Here is a 5,860-nt window from a genome sequence, read left to right as displayed (position 1 = left end):
CTCTCCCTAGGAAATCTTTCATCAGCCAATCCAAAATCTATGCTTAATCCAAATCCAACCATGAGCTTCCGTGTTCATCCATATGCAAGACCCCATCCCCATCAAACTCACCATCAAAGCATGAAGTACCAATCCTATCATGATGTGTTTGGTCGCATTGTCCTTGCTCCCGCCACCTCCTATTCCAATGATGATGAAAATCTTGTTGACTATGAAGGGTATATTGAAAGCCTTAGAAAAATTCCCCCAAGCATCCCCCAAAATCCAAGAGTTATTCCAAACTATCTAGTCATGCCATCTGATACTCCAGCTTGCCCTCCATCACCCCATCAACCAAGCTTCCAATCTTCCACCCCCATCACACTAGCTATTCCTATCAATCCACCTCCACCTTCGACACATGAGTCTCCAAGGAATCTCCTAGAGGAAATACAAGAAAAGTTGCCTCTAATAGTCGATAAGCCATGTCATCTAATCCAACCATGTGAAGTAGTCAGTGATGAAGCTTCCCCATCTATAATATCAGCTCCATCTCCCATAGCTATCATCCCCATACCATCCATCAAATTGCTTAAAATCCTTCCACTTCCTGCAAGCATCAAAATCCCACCACCTCTCAAATCCCTCCAAATCCTATCCACATCGCCCCCAAGCATTTCCCAAATCTCTCGTAATGACCCTTATGCATCCATCTTCTACTCACCCATCTCCACTACTGAATCTCCCATCTATCCATCCACTGCCTTTGAAGAATCCATCCCTTCACCTCCTATCGCACCATCCACTCCAAACCAATCCTATCAAGATCCTGCCCAAAAGCATGTTGACATCCCCCAAAGCATAAATGAAGATATCATTGTACCATGTCTTCCATCCATAGTGCAGTCACCATCTCCTCCATCTCCAAAACCTCAAGCCATATCTCCTCCACTACATGATATCTTGTCATCCCACTAGCTACATCAAGATCCTATCCTTCCATCTCCCCCACTCCATTCTTCCATCTTACCACCTATCCAAGCCATTCCACCATCTATAATCTACCCTCTTGGTTCAATTACATTCATCCACGGTGGCCCTCTCTCAGCAGAAGAATTAAGAACAGTATCTCCCCATTGCAATACACCTAATAAATCACTTCTACCATTTTCTGCAAGAAAAAAATTTCCTCAGCTTGTTCAAATGCTCAATCAATGGCATTATCAAGGTCAAGGTTTAGGACCACAAGAGCAAGGAATAAAAGAGCCTATTATTGCACAAAAAAATCTAGGATTTCAGGGTCTTGGATATGTATCCAAAGGCTCACCATCTAAAGGTGTTGGTACACCACACCCCCAAACCAAGCCTATCTCCAAGCCCACCATGCCAGCCTCCCATCACTCCTTCAAGAAATCTTATGTCATCCCCCCACCACCATCTTTGCAACCCAAAACAACCTACCATATCCCCCCTTCATCCGCTAAATCCATTTTGGGTCCCTATGTCCCAAAATCTACCATCCTCCATCCTCCTATTAGCCATCATAAAAATCCTATTCCATCCATTCCTATGCAAGATCAACAAAGGCACATATCAGGGCATATCATCGATCATCATCCCCCTACATGCTCTTTCATATCCTCTCCATCTCACAAAGCTTCTCCTAACCATCTTCCCAAAACTTACCACAACAATGTAAATGCCAACTTCAAAATGCATAAAGCTAAAAATCCACATCCTAGGCAATCATATGTCTATTCTAAAAGACATACTCCAAAAAGGAAAAATCCAATCAAAGAATGCAAAACAATGCAAAAGCCTATGAAAAGAAAATCCAAAACCATGTGGATCCCCAAGAAAAAATTTGAAACCCAATGCATAATGGCATCCACCATTGCTAATCCCCCATCTAGTGACTCATGTCCCCCATCTCCTAACTCCATCTTGGGTGCCTATATCCCCAAGCACGCTTCCACAAATCCTCCATCACGCCCGCATCTACCATCTATCCCCCATATGCTCTTTTAACACCCGTTCCAACATGTGCCAATGTTGCTCTTGCAAGCATCCCCATCTCATGCTCCTTTCCAGCATTTTCATCCCTCCATCTCCTACCATCAATCCCATCTAATCCAATCTATTGCATAAATCACACATCTAGTGTACCAATAGCTAGCAACAAAATTGAACATTCCAACAGCCAGTGAAAAATCCCAAAAAAGCCAAAATAGCTAAAGAAAGCCAAAATCATTCCAGCTAAGTCCAAAGTCAAAAAGTCAAAAAAGAAAAGAAAAATAAAGTGTCCACTGGTGAAAACTTGGCAATTCAAGCACCTTGGACAAGTACCATGATGAAAACTTGGCAAACAAGCGTCATGCGTAATCCCGCCATCCCCAGCTTAGCCTATCACCCTCATGCTTTTGGTCATCTCTTGACATCCAACTCCACCTTCCAATCTATCCACCTATCCTCCATCCTCCAGCTTTCATTTCACACCATCCACTAATCTTATGCAGCTTCAGCCAATCATCTCAGCTATCATCCATCTCCCTAGCCCCTTCAGCTTTTTCCATCCTAGCTTCAATCCTATCACATCCATCATAAGACCTCCTTCTGCATGTTATCTTCTAATTGGGGGCACTATATTCCTTGGAGATCTTGTCTTGTCCATCCTCCCTTGTCATTGGTATCTAGCTCTAGGCTATCCTCATGCAAACCTAATGCCATCTCTTTATATCCATCATAATCCTAGCTATCTACCATCCTATCCAGCCATCTCATCCAGCTCCTCTAGCGATCCTTGGTCACAAAATCTCTCATCATCATTGGATGCATCCTGCCAAATCCATATCTTTCACTATCATCCCACCCTTAGCTTTCACATCTTGCACAACATCGAACCATCCCACTATCCTATCATCCTGAGCTTTTGCCTACTTGTAACTATCTCGGTCCGTTAGCTTGTACCATATCTTGATTAGCTCACTTGTAAATATCTTGGTCTGTCAGCTTGTACATCCTCTTTAGCTTAGTACCATTGCATCTATCCAACATTCGTGTCAGTTCGTCCTTGATCAGCATCTTGCACCCATCGCACATCTTGGTTAGCTATTCCAATGCATCCTTTAGCTAGATTTCCTATCACCAAAGTGTTATCTTTCTTAGTTCAGCTTGCTAGATGCATCACTCATCCAAATTCACCAGCTTAGGTGCTCTCCGATAGGTCCTTGCAGGATATAGCTTTCCTCATGTCTGATCTTGGTCGGTTAGTACCTCGTCCTACCCATCTCGTTGGCAAATGGTTCTCTTTTGGATTTTCGCTTTCTTTTGATTTGGACTCTTCCCTATTGGGTCTTGAAATATCTTTTCCAAGCAATATCCTTGTTCCCTCCTCAAGGTTGCCACGATCTTCCATATCATGGTATACTGTGAATGGGGTAATCAGAGCGTAAGGTCTTGATCATGTCTTTTGCTTGTTTTCTTTTTTGCTTGTGGGTTACCCAGTGTCATTTCCACACTGCTTCCTCTGGGATTCATGTGTGATACTGGGGCAATCCTTGCGTGTTTGTTTTGAGTCAATTTGTTAGTCCTCTAGACAGTTGGTGAAAAGGCCTTAATGTTCTTGGTAACCTTGGCAATTAACCAACAGTCCTATAGCAAATCTAGTGCTCAACTACATGGTGGTACTTCTCTTTGAAGTATCCCCCCCACTCAAAAAGCTTCAATGGTTTTCCTTCATCTCCATTATCCCCCATCCATATCTAGCATCCGTCTCTCCTACCCCAGCTTATGCATCAGTATCTCTTTGAATCACTCCTCACCTTTAGCTTTAGGGATCCACAATCCTAGTCTTAGGGATCCACCAATCCAAATCAATCCACCAAGCCTCATCTTTCGAGATCCACAATCCTAGTCCTAGGGATCTCCGAAACCCATCTTCCGCCAATCTGACTCTTTGAAATCCTGTTGCATTAGCTTTTTTAATCCCCTCATCCATCTCCCTATCCTAGATTCCTTTTTATAGCACTCTACTCGTTCATCCTCCACCTTCCCTAAAGTCTTAAGCTTGTTTCCTCTTGTGTCCCTGATTTCTCCTTTGTCATTCTCCCATAGTGAGAGTTTGAGCTAATTTAGCCTCTTCTCTTTGTCAATCTAAGTCTCCTTGCTCATCTCAGATTCTTGTACTTTTCAAGAAGCCGTTGAGCCTCGCTTTCTCTCCCTGCCACCTTCTTGAGGGGGCATCTTGCAGTCCATTCTCTCCTCTTCTGCTCTAGCCTTGGGCATCTTATTTTCTTATCTTTGATGCCATGCCACTTGCGGCATCACATCAAAGAGGGGCAAAATGTAGACACCTAAAAAACCTTTAGAAAATAAAGTATTTTTATTTTCTAAAAAATTCCTGATGACATCATCATTTATTAATTAATTTATTTATTTATTTTTATGCCATTAAATCCCTTTATCTTAATTAAAAATATTTAATTAAGAAATCCCTCCCAAAAATGTTTAAATCTTATTTAAACATTATTTCCTTATTTATTAATTATTTAATTAATAAATTGACCAAAAATCCTAAAATAAATAATTAATTTATTTTTTCCCCAAAAGTTGGCCAATTTCCTTAAGACCAATAACCTCTTCCAAAATCTTCTAATCCTTTTTTAATTTCGATTAAAGGCTAATCTCATCATTTCCTACCCCTAATCCCAACTCAAAATATTTAATCAAGATTAAATATTAATCCTCATGTTTATTAAAAATATTTTAATAAATATCTCCTCAACCCAAACCCTTGAAATAAATAAAACTTTATTTATTTCATAAAATCTTATCCTAGGAAGTTCTAGACTCTTCTAGAAAGTCTTCATCCTCATCCAAAGCCTAGACTCTTCTAGAAGATGTCTTTAACCCTAATCCTAATCCCCTCCTAACCTTGTCACATTCCCTAAACATGGGTTAAGACTTGCTAACTCAAAACAAAGTTAACAAATATCTCCTCCTTCACCCACCCTCATTAATTGCAATCCACTTGCCATCCACTTGCCTAGTCCTAAGCCATCTCTAACCCTTCCTCTAATCATTTTTACAACCCTAAGCAAGCTTAAAACCCCCCTAAACCCTCAAATTCAAATTTCATGGTATCTCTCACAAATATCTTCAACCACAAAACTTTATAAAGCCCACAAAGTCATAAATGTTCTTACAAAGCACTTATGAAGGGTCTTTATGAAGATTTTATCCCTTGAGCCTCCTTTGTTGACTCATCCTTCCCCTTTCCTCCATCCTCTCACCATGTGACATGTGTCACTCCTTGATTGGTTGTAAGGAAGCACAATCCATGTGCTCTCCTCTCATGCAATCTAAGCCCTCCATGAGCTTTTTCCCATCCTTGCATCTTAGCCCTCAATCCCTCAAGCCTCTTGCCTATAAATTGGATCCTTCCCCTTTGCAAAATAACACAATCTATGAAGTAAAGTTATAATGCTATTTTGAGAGCCAAATCCATACTAAAGCCATCTATCCACACCAAAAATCCACAATCATCCATTGAAGCCTTTGGAAGCATATTGAGCACACATCCTATCCATTTAGATAAAGCCACTCAACAAGAGAGCTTCTCATTGATAGAGCCCATTAATGGCTCATATTTTCAATTGAGAGCTCATCTTAGTCTATCTTGAAGTTTATGAATTTTGTTTAGTTTGTAGAAGCTTTATTTAAATTTGGTTTCTATTAGCATACTAACACTACTCATATACAATGACTACAATCAAAGGTTGTCTATGCAAACATGAAGGATTTGCTTAACATCTAAATGGGCTCATTATTCATAAAGTTTCTTAATTTCTTATTACTTATTTGGTCCTTCTGCCAATTGCAG

The sequence above is a fragment of the Cupressus sempervirens genome, chromosome 7 (assembly GCF_028749045.1).
Source record: "Cupressus sempervirens isolate cs-2001-9-10 chromosome 7, ASM2874904v1, whole genome shotgun sequence".
Lineage (NCBI taxonomy): Eukaryota > Viridiplantae > Streptophyta > Pinopsida > Cupressales > Cupressaceae > Cupressus > Cupressus sempervirens.
The sequence above is the reverse complement of the archived record's forward strand: the minus strand, read 5'-3'. Positions refer to the sequence as shown.